At 38.0% G+C, this 15,043-nt stretch overlaps 1 pseudogene; it reads left to right on the forward strand.

The window, feature by feature from the left end:
• Positions 1 to 263: 263 nt before the first annotated feature.
• LOC149460271 (olfactory receptor 2AP1-like) lies at positions 264 to 1,211 on the forward strand (annotated as a pseudogene).
• The last annotated feature ends 13,832 nt before the right edge of the window (positions 1,212 to 15,043 follow it).

Below are 15,043 nucleotides of genomic sequence, written 5' to 3' on the forward strand. Positions count from 1 at the left end.
TTGTCAAATTATAATGGAAAGGAAATGTATATTACATAACATATTTAAGTTATATCTGATATGTTTTTTTTACAAGGTTTGAAAATTATTTATATTAACCCATCCTAAAGCTAGCTATTCCAATGATAGCTGTTGGAGTATGGTTGGAAGCTCTAATTACTAACTACTAATTCAGACTAATTACTAAATATAATTCATAATAACATGAAACATTGGATTCCATTCTTGATTCCAATTTATTTATTTAAAAAAAAAAGTTTGTGATGTCAAACAAGTCATTGATAAGCAAGTTCCTCCTGGCTGGTTTTTCGGACTGCCAAAACTGCCAGATACCCATCTTTTCTGTATTCCTTTTCATTTATATTTTCACAGTCTTAGAAAACATGACCATCGTGTTATTGATCATACAAAACAGCAAACTTTGGAAGCCCATGTATATATCCATAGGTAATCTTTCCTTCTTGGAGACTGGGTACATTAATGTTACACTTCCCAATATGTTATTCAACATCATCACAGGAAATCAGGAAATATCCTTTGATGGATGTTTTGCTCAGTTGTTCTTATTTGTCTTTCTGTGTGCTGCTGAGTGCTATCTCCTGGCCACCATGGCTTATGACCGTTACATAGCAATCTGTTTGCCACTACAATACACCATCATAATGTAAGAAAGGCATATTTGGTGCCTTCTTATATGTTCTTGGCTTGCGGGGCTCTGCACACCAGGTTTTCCAATCTATCTTTTTTATCAGCAGAATTTTTGTGGATCCAATAAAGTAGACCATTACTTTTGTGATGCTTCTCCACTGTTAAAGTTGGTTTGTGGGGACATCAATACTGAGGAACTTGTTGATTTCTTTATAGCAGCATTTGTTCTTCTTAGCTCATTGCTGGTTATCTCTGTCTCTTACTTCTACATCGCATGGACTATCCTAAAGATGCCTTCTTCTAAAGGACGACAGAAAGCATTCTCCACATGTACATCCCATCTTATTGTAGTCTGTATCTTTTATGGAAGTCTGTGCTTTACATATATGCGTGTCGCACCAGATTCTAACAGTGCATCAGACAAGCTTGTGTCTGTTTTATATCTTGTTATCACTCCCCTGTTTAATCCAATCATTTATACACTAAGAAACCGTGATGTAAAGCTTTCACTTCAAAATGTGCTTGCAAAACAAGACTGTTTGCAGACCAAACCATCTCACTAGACTTTTTGCTTTTGTAGTCCTTAAATCTGCCCTGCTAAGGTCAGTGACTAAGGATTCATTACTGTCTTTTTATATGTTCCTTGATACATTTTGGTAGATGCATGTCAATAGGGGAGGGTTAGCTTCTAAAACAACACAGTCTTAAAAATCTAACTATTCACATATACCTACGCTTTGAAATCACCCAAAAATATCCATAGTAACACAGTCTTTCAGACCTTTTCTGTCGTTTTTTTGGAAGCTGTCAAAACTTGTATAGCGAGTTTCAGCTGGGCCCTCCTTAAATCATGAGCACAATGATTAATCATGCAAATGCAGGGTTAAGTAACAAGGGTAGATTAACCACATTATATTGTATTGTAATGTATTCTTACACTTCCGAGTATGCATGGTCTTGGTCACTCAATTTGTTCCGTACAAACACTGTACTAATTATACAAAAATTGTTTGTTCTGATATCTTTCAAGAAAAATTTTTGTGTTTGTTCCTTCAGATATTTTCACATGAACTCTCTTGAAAGCTGTGTACTAAACAATAGATTATCAAACAAACACTATGAGTACATTTTTTTCATCTGATTTTTTCATTGTATGCACCAGGTATTATTTTATCTATCCATTATTTTATCTATCCACTGCTATATGTGTTCCAATTGGAGACTCTCAAATCTATAGAGCTAGGGCTGCAGTAGAAAGAGGAGCTTTGACGTAGGCACTGTGGCTTACACATATATTTGCTAATGTGTGCAAATAATAAAAACCTCTGTTTTTAACGTAAATTGTTTGACAGGGTCAAATTGGTAATTTTGCAGGCTAACTGGTAAGTGTGCTTTAAAATTGTTTTTTGTTTGTGATGTAAATCTACTGGTTTATGCACTCCTACTCTCTCCACTGATTGTCAATGCTGCTGTCCAAGGTTGACTGCATTTCTCCTCCATGGATACAGTGGATAAGTGAATGTAGCCACCATAACATAGGAGATATGTTACTGGCTGTTCACCAGATGGATGTAAAGGAATAGGAACTTAAAAAGAAATTAAACTTATGCAGTCAGCACATCCAATGAATGATAAACTACAATATTTAAAATTTTGTTTTTGGGTTTAGTTACACTGTAAACTTGTTCATAGTTTTCATCAACATCATACTCTTGCTGTACTGAGGGTTAGATGTTTTTTCTTTTCCAATTAGCCTAGCTTACAGCACCATCCCAAATGGATACACTGCAATAAAAGAATGTTGCTTTTTCATCAAGCTGTAATAGGCCTGCTTTGCTAGGCATATAGTTCACTGAGGTTGTCCATGTTCTCACTGATGCAAAACTATCCTGGCCAATTTCTATCAAGCTCTCATTAAAGACACTGAAGATATACAGCAATTTAAAATTTGCCAGTGGCAGGGCAGTTTTAATGAGCAAGACTGGGGCAAAATGTTCTCATGAAAAAGAGCACAGGAGGTTGTTTAATTGCAAGATTTACGATCTTGTGGATGATAAAGCTGTGTAAAATTGGCCAGCAGCAGAACAGTTTTATTCGTGGCTGATAGGTCCAAATGATGTATGCCTTACTTTTATTTGGATAGAGGATGCAGTGAATGTCAGTGATTTAATGTAAGGTGGTTTAGGTGCACTTAGTTTATTTTTTCCTCGTTCAACCAATGCAGCTGTAAAAGATTCAGTTGCTGACAGAAAGGATCACAGATCATTTTCTTTTCTTGACTTGAAGTACTGGACTCCACTATGTACAGATTACCAGGAAACTGACATACTTTTCATTGAAACTTAGTGGAGGATCAAAGACAGTGGGCTGTGATCCTTTTTGGTCCGTGTTGAGCACCCCAAACCTAAAAGAGGCCTTATCAACATAAAGAAAAGAAAAGTCCCCCCAAAAATTTTTGAAACTGACCCTTATTTCCCTTATTTCTCCCTATACAGCTTATCAACTTTCCCTATCTCTTCCTACAACAGCTTTTAATACACTTTGGGGGTTATTTACTACAACTGGAGAGTGCACAATCTGGTGCAATACTTCATAGAAACTAATCCGCTTCCAGGTTTTATTGTCAAAGCTTAACTGAACAAGCTGAAGTTAGGAGCTGATTGGCTACCATGCACAACTGCACCAGATTCTGAGTGCACCACTTTTAGTAAATCTATCCCTTTGGCTGCTCTAAGACCCCCCTTTTATGGTGAAGGGCTAGCTTTTGCAAAAGCCTCTTTATAGTTCCTTCTAAGCCTGCTGGTAATAGCTCAAACACCATGCAGCACATTATGGTTTAAAAAAATGCATAAATTTGGACATACAACTCCTAGGACAGCATATCTGGGACCTACAGCTTTTGCTGATAACCCAAGGTAGCAATAAATCCAAACCTCGACCTTCCTGCTGGTGGCTTATCCCCTGATTTTGTTTACTGCTGTGTAGGGATGAGCTTAATGTTTATGTTAACTCTGAATGTTTAGGGTGTTTAGTGTGGATGAACATGACAACTTCTAGCTGTCAATGGTTGCTAAGGAAGCAGTGGAATCTTGCAGCTGCTGCATCCTTCCCATCACCTGACCCATTCACTTACATGACAGGGAATCCCCGGCCAGGTAAACAAATAGTCAAGAAATGGAGCATTACATCATTGCATAAAAATAGCCACATGGCCATCCTTTATATAGCCAATGACAGCTCAAGGAGCTGTTATTTGGCTTGTATTACCTTCAGGAGATGGTCATCTGGAGCGGGTAATCATCTTTTTTCTTTTCCATATAGTCAGTGGTGGTGGGCATCATGATTGATAATGAATTTACAATGAGATTTTGATTTTTAAATAACCCCCCCATCACCACCACCACCACCACCGCCGCCTGTGCTAAACTGCTAATTCAAAAGCAACCAATATTAGGGTATATATCTTAACATCTACATGTTGCTGTGCTACAAATAACCTCAAATAATGAAGATAATTAAACATAAGCTCAGTGGTTCGCACACTAATAACCATGTACCAAAAAATCATACAAAGTGCATATTCATTGTGTATCAAATGGGTTTCACTTATATGCAGGTCATGCCAGCTTCTAGTATTTCATTAAACAAGTTTGTGTCTATTTTTTTTATACTGTCATCACTCCCCTGTTTAACACAGTATGTGTACAAATTTTTACAGTCTGGAACTGCACACATCCCACATAGTGAATATACATGAAAGAGCTAGCCCTCTTTTTTTGTACAGTGAAAAGTCCACAATGAAGTTTTTCAATATATATTAAAATAAGTATATTTATCAGGGTAATATAAAAAGTCTTTTAAAATAAAAACAAATACAAACATATGGCGGTGACCATACAATACAGAGACAATAAGCAGTATTTATACAGCTCAAAGGAACCTATGAAACAGAGCGCTATGAGCAGACGCGTTTCGAGAGAGTATCTCCTCTTCAGGGGTATGCTCTTTATGATTCACAATTTTTTTCATGGATATGAAAAAAATATATATCTGATTTCATATTACATACATGATCCTATGTAAAGCTTTCACTAAAAAAAGTGTTTGAAAAAAAAATTTATTAAAGCCACAATTATCTTACTAGAAGACAAAACTAAAGTTTAACCACTTGACCTCCAGAAGATTTACCCCTCTTAATGACCAGGCCTCTTTTTGCTACTCAGCGCTGCACTAATTCAACTGATAATTGCACGGTCATGCAATGCTGCTCCCAAACGAAATTTACGTTCTTTTTTCACACAAATAGAGCTTTCTTTCGGTGGTATTTGATCACCTGTGTGCTTTTTATTTTCCACGCTATAAACAAAAAAAGGACCAAAATTTTTAAGAAAAACAATATTTTTTACGTTCAGCTAAACAAATATATAGTAAACTTAAAGTTAGTTATAAATTTAGGCCAAAATGTATTCTGCTACATGTTTTTGGTAAAAAAAATCCCAATAAGTGTATATTGATTGCTTTGTCTGAAAGTTATAGCATCTACCATCTATGGTATAAATACTGCAATTTACGCCATTTTTTGCTATACAGCGCTGTGCTAGTTTAACGGACAATTGCGCGGTCATGCAAAACGGTACATAAATGAAATTTACATTCTTTTTTTTCCCACAAATTGAGCTTTCTTTCGGTGGTATTTGATCGCCTGTGCGGTTTTTATTTTTTGCGCTATAAAAAAAAAGGCTGACAATTTTGAGGAAAAAAAACAATATTTTGGACTTTTTCCTATAAAACATGTCCAGTAAGAAAAATGTAAAAATCAAATTTAGTCATAAATTTCTGCCAAAATGCATTCTGCGACATGTCTTTGCTAAAAAAAAAAATCCCAATACATGTAAATTAATTGGTTTACGTGAAAGTTATAGCGTTTACAAATGGCGGGAAAGATACTGGGATTTTTAGTTTTTTTTATACTAATAATGGCGGCGATCAGTGACTTATGGCGGCGATCAGTGACTTATGGTGGCGATCAGCGACTTATGGCGGGACTGCGGCAGACATTCTAACACTGGGGGGGAACTGACTTGGGGTCACTGACATCCCCAGTGAAACCAATACAGTGATCAGTGCAAAAAAAAAACCACTGACACTGTACTAATGGCATTGGGGAGGAAGGGGTTAAGTTTATTATTCAGGGAAAGGGTTAACTGTGTGAGGGGAGTGTTTTACTAGGGAGCGGGGGGTGTGTACTGCAGGGAACACCACTGATCGGGACAGATAAACTCTTCTGTCCAGATCAGCGTGTCCTGGAGCTGTCAGGGAACTGACAGAAAGCACAGCTACTGCAGCTGTGCTCTCTGTCAGCGATTGCTGACGATCGCCGGGACATAGCCGGTAACAACCGGCTGTGACCCGGCGACTGACATCCGCGGCTGTGATCGGTGGGACAGGTAGGGCGGCGGCGCATCTGGCGCGCACCCCCTACCTGTTTTAAAAACACACCTTTTAAAACATGGTTTTGCCCAGTGGTGCCGCCCTGACGCCGTATTTCTACAGTGGCTGGGCGGCATGTGGTTAATTTCCTGTCTGCTATATAAACAACGCTAATCTGTATTGTCAAAGTTTGTGGACACCTGTCCATCATACCTGTATGAGCTTGTTGAGCATACCATTCAAAAAACATGGGAGTTAATATAGCGTTAGTCCAGTTTTGTTGCTATAACAGCCTTTAGTCTTCTAGGAAGGCTTTCCACAAGGTTTTTCAGTGTGTATATGGGAATTTATTCCCATTTATCCATGAGGTACAGGTAAATGAAAAGGCTTGGGTTAAGGTCAGCGTTCTGTGCAGGACACTCAAGCTCCTCCACACTAAACTCATCAAACCTTGTCTTTATAGAGCTGGGATTGTGCACAAGGGCACCAGTCATTAAAGCACAAAATTGTCTAAAAGCTGCTGCAGCTGTCAGAATCATACTTTATCAAGGATGCAAATCGAACCACAATAAGACAAAAACTTGTAAATTATACAAAAGACATGAAAATCATGTCCAAAACAAAGTATTTATCAAACCACATACATGCATTTCCAAGGATATTTTTGAAGTCTCTCATTGAGTTTCACTCAGAAAGTACTCATAGGGGGGGGCGAGCTTGGTGTTTTAAGTGTTTGGTGTGTTACAATGGGAGAAACCCAGTCCTTGAAGGAAGACACTTTAAAAAAGCTCAGAGAAAGATGTGCCTTAGGTTTGATGAAAAACAAGTGTTTACTTTCTAAATTATTAAAAGGACAATTTTGTTAACTTCCACACAGGACTTCCAAGTTGCTGCATATTTGGGGGTAACATATCATAGTTCACTGAGGATCAGAATGCTGTCACACACTTCTGAGATTCCGCCCTACCAAGTGTAACCCTCACTAAGCACTGAGCATCTTGTTAGGCTCTATACTCCTCATAATTAAAAAAAGGAATTGGATTATACTTGACTGTAGTGAGCCTAATACCTCAGATGCTGGATTCAGACTGGGATTCTTTTAGTGAAAAAGGGGAACTCTCCTTCTCCCAATGAGAACAATATAAGTGGCCATTTCTTTCAACAACCGCAAAGGTAAAATAAATATACACTGACCAAAATTATAACAATACACTGATCACTGACTTTACAGGAGAAATGTATTGGGGCATTTACACTGACCACCATTGTAATAGGTGCATTTACACTGAGTAGCAATATACAGTAGCAGGGGATTCTACACCAATCACCAATGTGACAGGGATGCTTACACTGACTACTAATAAAAGGGGCATTTATACTGACCACACGATATGATAGGAATTCTACAATGATCCCCAATGAATTGGGAGCATTGACCCTGAACAGTATAAAAACAAGGGATTTTATAATGATTACTAATGTAATGTGGGCGTTTTCACTAACCACCAATGTAACAAGGATATATAGACTGACCACAAATGTAATGGAGGATGATACAATGGCCATCAATGTAATGGGAGAATTTACACTTTCCACCAATGAAACAGAACATTTATGCTGACCATCAATATAACAAGGGATGCTACACTGACCAGCAGCCTAAGCAGCTAATCACCAGGATTGAGCATTTCCACATTCTGATGGAGGGAACCTTCTAAGCCCAAGGTAAGCTGCAACTTGATCAAGGTCTACACTAACCTGGTGCTTGCATAGGGTTTCCTTCTTCTTTCCTCCGATGGATAAATGAATCAGTAGGGGGAAAAACGGAAGGTACATATACACATTTGGGACAGGCTATTAAACCTGTTACCTTTGACCTTCATGAATAATTTATAGGTTCAGAATAAACAATATATGGAAATATGGTGAAATAATTGCTAAAATATGCATCTCATTTAATAATATACCAGTTTAAAAAAACCCTTTTGTTAAAGAGGCCATCTTCCAAAAAACGTTTCCATATACATCTGCTTTAAGTATATACTTCTGTGATAATTAAATGTAAATTTAGTTATCACATTAATTCTCATTGTAACAACTGCCATTATGCCCAGCTGCATATGGGAATTGTTACAATGAGAAGTGGTTCATCGGTCAATATATGGGATCGTTGTTAGAGATTTACCATGGGGAATGTGTGCTTGTGATTGTCTATTTGAATGGACATCCCTTACAGTATTGGAGTTTTGCAGACTTGAATTAACTTTTTTTTGGATACTTTCAGCTGTTTTCTATTTTTGAATTGGCATGAAGATATTTAAGTTTCTGCGTGTTATCCTGCTCATTTTCCTGTGGGGACTTTTTCTTCTCTACTCCAGCTTTTCTGTGGTTAATTATATATATTGGACCCATACCAATTAGCCATCTTTCTTTGTATATCTAAACGTGGATCCTGAGGAAGCAAAAAATGTTTAATCTATGCTTGATTAATACTGCAATGATCTGTGCTTACTGTATAATGCAACTAGACTTATTTGTGAAAATGCAAATTGATTAAATACTTGTGAGCCACTAGAAGTTTTCTTACTTTTAGAGCAATTAATTCCGTGTGTAAAAATAATTATAAATAATAAATTATGTGAACTACTAATTAATTAATTACGTGCTTAACTAGATATTAGATCGCCATGGTACTTATTACACCCTCTCCAGGTGTATGGATGTTAACTTTATATATCAATATTGTACCGCGGTACAATATTGATATATAGACTTATTTGTGACATGCTTTTAATGAAAGATGGTGTTTTAACTGGATCCTGTAATAACATTTGATTTTAATGTGATCAATTGGTTTTCTGATATAGTTCTCATTGGTTGGCACATTTAAAGTCCCTTCATTTTCTGGGAATCCCTTACTATGATAAACGTGGAGTGATCTGGGTTTTTGATTTTTGTATCGGATTGTCAGGGATGGTGCCACAATAAGGACTAATGCACTAAGCTCTTCTCCCACACCATTTGCTTTTTGAAAAAAAAAATTATTGTAGCTTTAATATTTAAGCGATTCTAAAGGTTCTTTATTTTTTTTTTTTTAAATAACAAATATGGTATACTTACCTACTGTGTGCAGTGGTTTTGCACAAAGCAGCCTGGTACTCTTCTTGGGTCCTCCGCAGGCTCTTCTGATTCCTCCTGTCTGTCGGGTGACCCCAAAGCAAGCAGCTTACAAAGTAAGCAGCTGCTCCGTATCCTTCTTGGGGGGCAGTCACTCTCTGTATTCATCTTGGCGACCATTGCCACCAAATCAAAATGTAATGGGAAGCCTAAGATTTTAAAGACATCCCCAGAACAAGAGCTGAGGGGCCTAGGGTAAATTTTCCAAGTGGAACACTTATACTGCCCTCCAACAAGTTTACAGATTCAGTCACATAACTTACCACCACTAATGAAGTGAGTCCTATGTCTTGCTGGCTGTTGCTTACCAGAAAAAGCATCCTTCCAGTGATGCAAGGTCGTCATCACTCAGAATTCTGGCACAGCATGGTTTAAGGGCAAGTGGCCTGAAGGACTTCTGGCACTCGCCTTCAATTTCCTTTCCCCTCTTCTATCAAGAAAACTATATGTACTGCTTTCACAGAATGCAACAAATTCTGTGAAGAAGGGGGAGGAGGATAAATGACAGGATTCCCTCAACCATTCACAAGAACTGTTGCATTCTGTAAAAGCAATGCAAGGAGGTTATTTACATGGAGATGGGGGTGCCTGGAATCACTGAAGGGAGGATTTTTACAGTAAGAAGCAGCCAGCAGGATGTAGAACACACTTCATCTTTATTTATACAACACACTTTCTGTTTATTTATACAAAAAAAATGTAACTAAATTTATGCTTTAATTAATCCTTGGCTCAATCCATTTTTTTTAAGTTTTGACTTAAAATGATTGCTGCTTGCTTATACTAAACCAGGAACCACTTTGTTAAAATGGACATTTTTTAAACACTTTCTATTTAAAAACATTTAACTATCATACATAAGATAATGTAAACCTAACATTTCATATTCCTGATATGTGCCTGCTGTACCATGTACTTGTATAAAAGGTATATACATTTTGTATTGTTTCCTTTGTGTGAAATCCCTTGTGTTCCTACCAGTCCCTCTGCTTTCCTATTAGTCCTCATGCACACTGGATGTTTTTACAGCTGATGTTTTTGGCTTTTGATGTTTTTTTCTACAGTCAGTAAAATCCCCAGCATATTATCCTATGTGTCCATGCACACAGAGACTGTAATCAACAATTTTTGAAAGAGGCGTTTTTTTGCTGGAAAAAAACCCAGAACTAGTGGGTTTCTAGAGGAGTTTTTTAGCTGTAAAAAAACTTTTTAGGACCCCAAAAATTGTTTTGGGGTAACAAAACCTCTAAAAACTGCAAACGCAAAAAAAGCAAAAAAATGTGGCTAAACGCTAATACAAAAACACTGAAAAACACACGTCTTTAACGTGACTTTACACAGCTAACATTACCAGCCTTATTAAAACGCCCCGTTTGCATGGACCCTTAAAAACTGATCTTACTAAGCATTGGAGCACACCATGGTCAGTCCTCTAGCTGTGCAGCTGAAAGCAGAGGGCATGTAATCACCTATAAATAAGGGGAAAAGGGTATTTCTAATGTTTTTATATGTATACACAAATGTTTTGCCTTTGTTTTTTAAACTGAATGGGTTGAATTATGGTGGGAGTTCACATATGCTTTAAAATTGCTATCTCTGTGATGATGTCCTCTAAATAGTAACTTCAATTTAAAGCTTTCGAAACTGTTATCAACAAAGGTAATCTGCCCATGTGTAAATGTTATGTGTCCCAGTGCAATGCTGGAGAATCCATGCGGATCTTTCCCCTGGATATTTGCAATATTATAAAGCTTTAAACATCAGCTACTGTATTCCTTCACAAGATATTATTTATAACCTTGCTTGTTTCTATCAGGTAACAAATAGTATGATATGAAACAAATCTTACCTGGCTTTTGCAAATAAACAAGACTTTTTTATTATTATTATTTATCTATGGCTTCTTTACATATTTTCATAAACTGAGCTGTGCATTTTCATTGAACTAATCCTTATATATACACATACACAGATGCTCATACACATACAGTGGGGCAAAAAAGTATTTAGTCAGCCACCAATTGTGCAAGTTCTCCCACTTAAAAAGATGAGAGAGGCCTGTAATTGGCATCATAGGTAGACCTCAACTATGAGAGACAAAATGAGAAAAAAAATCCAGACAATCACATTGGCTGATTTGGAAAGAATTCATTTGCAAATTATGGTGGACAATAAGTATTTGGTCACCTACAAACAAGCAAGATTTCTGGCTCTCACAGACCTGTACCTTCTTCTTTAAGAGGCTCCTCTGTCCTGCACTCATTACCTGTATCAATAGCACCTGTTTGAACCTGTTATCAGTATAAAAGACACCTGTCCACAACCTCAAACAATCACACTCCAAACTCCACTATGGTGAAGACCAAAGAGCTGTCAAAGGACACTAGAAACAAAATTGTAGACCTGCACCAGGCTGGGAAGACTGAATCTGCAATAGGCAAGCAGTTTGGTGTGAACAAATCAACTGTGGGAGCAATAATTAGAAAATGGAAGACATACAAGACCACTGATAATCTCCCTCGATTTGGGGCTCCACGCAAGATCTCACCCCGTGGGGTCAAAATGATCACAAGAACGGTGAGCAAAAATCCCAGGACCACACAGGGGGACCTAGTGAATGACCTGCAGAGAGCTGGGACCAACGTAACAAAGGCTACCATCAGTAACACACTACGCCGCCAGGGACTCAGATCCTACTTATTTTCCACCATAATTTGCAAATAAATTCTTTCCAAATCAGCCAATGTGATTGTCTGTTTTTTTTTTCTCGTTTTGTCTCTCATAGTTGAGGTCTACCTATGATGCCAATTACAGGCCTCTCTCATCTTTTTAAGTGGGAGAACTTGCACAATTGGTGGCTGACTAAATACTTTTTTGCCCCACTGTATACTGAGTTGTTAGCTTAGACATTTAGAGGGTGTGCGATGTTATAATTGTGTTTAAACCTATTATTAAAAATCTTCTTCTTTTGTCCCCAACAATCACCCAATAAGCAGCTTATGCCCAAAGCATTTGTCAGTGAAATTCCAGTGAAGTCACATCATACATGGAATAGGTCATCCTCCTTTGAACCTCCTGTGGATAAAGGATACTGCTTTAGGAAATAAGTTGAGATAAGCCCTCCCTAATTACCTAATTTGGAAGAAATATCAAAAGGAAACTTTATGTGAAGGAAAAAAAAGGAGTTTAATAGAGATTGCAATTACAGGTTAAATACATGCTGTAAAATTTGTGAATCCTACAAGTAGGCTTTTATGTATATTTTATTTCTATTTTAATGATGATTTAGTAAAATCAGTATGGGTAAAGGCCTGCTCATTATATATTTTTTTCATGCATATTATATACTTGAGATGTTAGTACAATTTAAAAGAAATGAAAAATCATATACTGTATCTAGCTCCCTTTGTTATACTGGTATTTAGGTAAGTATGGAACAGAAAAAATCAGGTCATTAATGTGGCAGGGCTATTTGCAGAACTATGTATACTTCAAGATAAGGTAGGCAGAACAAATTATTTGGCAAGTAAAACAATTTCCATATGTATATTTGCAGTTTAGTTGTTTGTCTGGAGTTTAAATTTAAATCTCTTCTACAGGCTAACCATAATCTCTGATTTCCCTCACCACCCCCCTGTAACCTATTCAGTGAGTTTTTTTTGTATTTTTGAGAGCATTTTACACTTGCTTAAGTCCACCACCAGGGTCCCTCACCAGCATAATTTTGGGTGCAGGGGACTGGTAATACAGCGCTGTAGATGTCCCTGATGGTCCTCTCCCTCTGATGTCATCACCTGTAGACTCCCCTATGGATACTGAGAGGACCCCAGTGCTGTACAGTCAAGAAAAAGTGGCCACATCATGTACGCAGTAACATGGCCTTGTAAAGAAGGTGCTTACTGCCTGTAAACATAAAAAAATACTTGGGACTGGAGCGACACATGACCACAGATTTAGGAGAGTAAAAGGGGTATTTAGATGGTTACATTTTTTTTTTCTTCATCTGTCAGTTGTTATAAAAAGGTGAGAGGCTGGGGCTGGAGCCTGAAGTTCAGCTTTAATGCTGCATCCCAAAAATTTTGTGCAACAATCTGCCTGTAAAAGAAGACCATTCATACCCACCTATCCTTCCACACACTCTTCAGATTTTTGCATTATCTATTATCAGTAGTTGCCCCATATAAAGTTTGTTTGTTTTGAGGTGCAACTTTGCTTGTCCTAATGAGTGTGAACTGTTCTTGTCCTGACCCAGGCTATGTTTTTGACTATGAGTTTGTTCTTTATTCCCGATATTCTGATGTTGGGTACTGGTTATGCCTGAAAATTCTTTCTGTCCAAGCTCTTGTCATTTGACACTGACTTTTCCCCTGTTGGGGATTGGTCTTCTTTCTAAGAATAGTGCTTAAGTTCTGGGGCACCCAAATACTGTGCACACATATACATCACCCTTAGATGGTGTTCCTTTTAAAAGGGTGCCAACCAATCAGGAGTCAGGTGGGGATACATGTGTAGACAGGTGCCAGCTATATCAATATTCCTTTCAGGGGCATTTTCAGATGAGACTATGATTAATCCTGTTCATCCTAGTGCCCAGTACTGGGACTACTACATCACTTCTTGTTAGCAGAATGGATCCAGTTCTTTTGACAGTAGAGGATCTTTGGACCTGTAGTCTTATAGCCAAGACATACTGTATTACTGAGTGCTGATTGAACTATAACTACCAGAGAGCTGGCGAAAGAGAGTGATGCTGGGAGAGCAGATATATTCTACAGTAAGGGACAAGCTTGCTCTCTTGGTGCAGGATCAGAGCTGAACATAGAGGGACTGCTGTTCTCCTCCAGAGACAGATTGTGGGCCTACTGCTGTAGGACTCTACACATCAGTTCAGCACAGCAGTGGCGCGGATTACCACAATAGAATCGTATCAGTCCGGTTTTCACACAGCAGACACCTCTGCTTGCTGCACTGACAGGCTGTCAGGCGATAACTCTGCACATCCCAGCACACAGCCAAGAGCCTGGCCAAGAACTCTCATTCGTAGGAGGCCATTTTATCCATAGGATTGGTGAGTGGACAGATGCCCCACCATTTTCTGTCATCACTCTAGAGACACTGCATGCAGACACCTTTACCAGCATTCATTACTGTTCATGAGCCCCACCATTATTAGCAGCAGACAAAGGACAAAAACATATCAGAAATCTTAAACATCAAAGGACTCAATCTCTAGTTAAAGGGACCTCTTCTCTTCTAAGGCAATTGTTATTCAAATTAGGATACTTATATCTATTTATTTCGGAGTATACATTTACATAATTCTCAGCATCCACCAGTGTGATGCTGGTGGTCTAGAGGGAGCTGATAAGTCAATAAGCATTTTCTTCCCCCTCTTACTGCTGGTGCTGCAGTCTAATAGATGAACCTCATGACTGTATCATTTATTAAATGTTACTAATTGATTATTCCTATTTTACCTGTGTCCTATTTTATTGCGTTAACTGGGGTTTTATATCCTAACCTCATTATTCTTGTGGTCTACTTTCTTGAACAAAGACTAATATAGAGGTGTTACTAAAGAATTGTGTCTCTTGCATTATTATCCATGCTGTTGAAATACAGTATGTCTGAACCCAGAGTGTCAGAAGTGTTGGGAGGCTTGCAAAGTCAGGGTAATCTCTAGGGACAAGCATTATCAAGCAGCCCCTGAGGAGATAGTGCTACACATGCCTAACCAGGTATGAATTTCTACTTTAATGAGGATCATTCCACACTTTGAAATAACCAT

Source organism: Staurois parvus, unplaced genomic scaffold (genome assembly GCF_062004578.1).
Source record: "Staurois parvus isolate SC_StPar_1 unplaced genomic scaffold, SC_StPar_1.0 ptg000232l, whole genome shotgun sequence".
Taxonomy (NCBI): Eukaryota; Metazoa; Chordata; class Amphibia; order Anura; family Ranidae; genus Staurois; species Staurois parvus.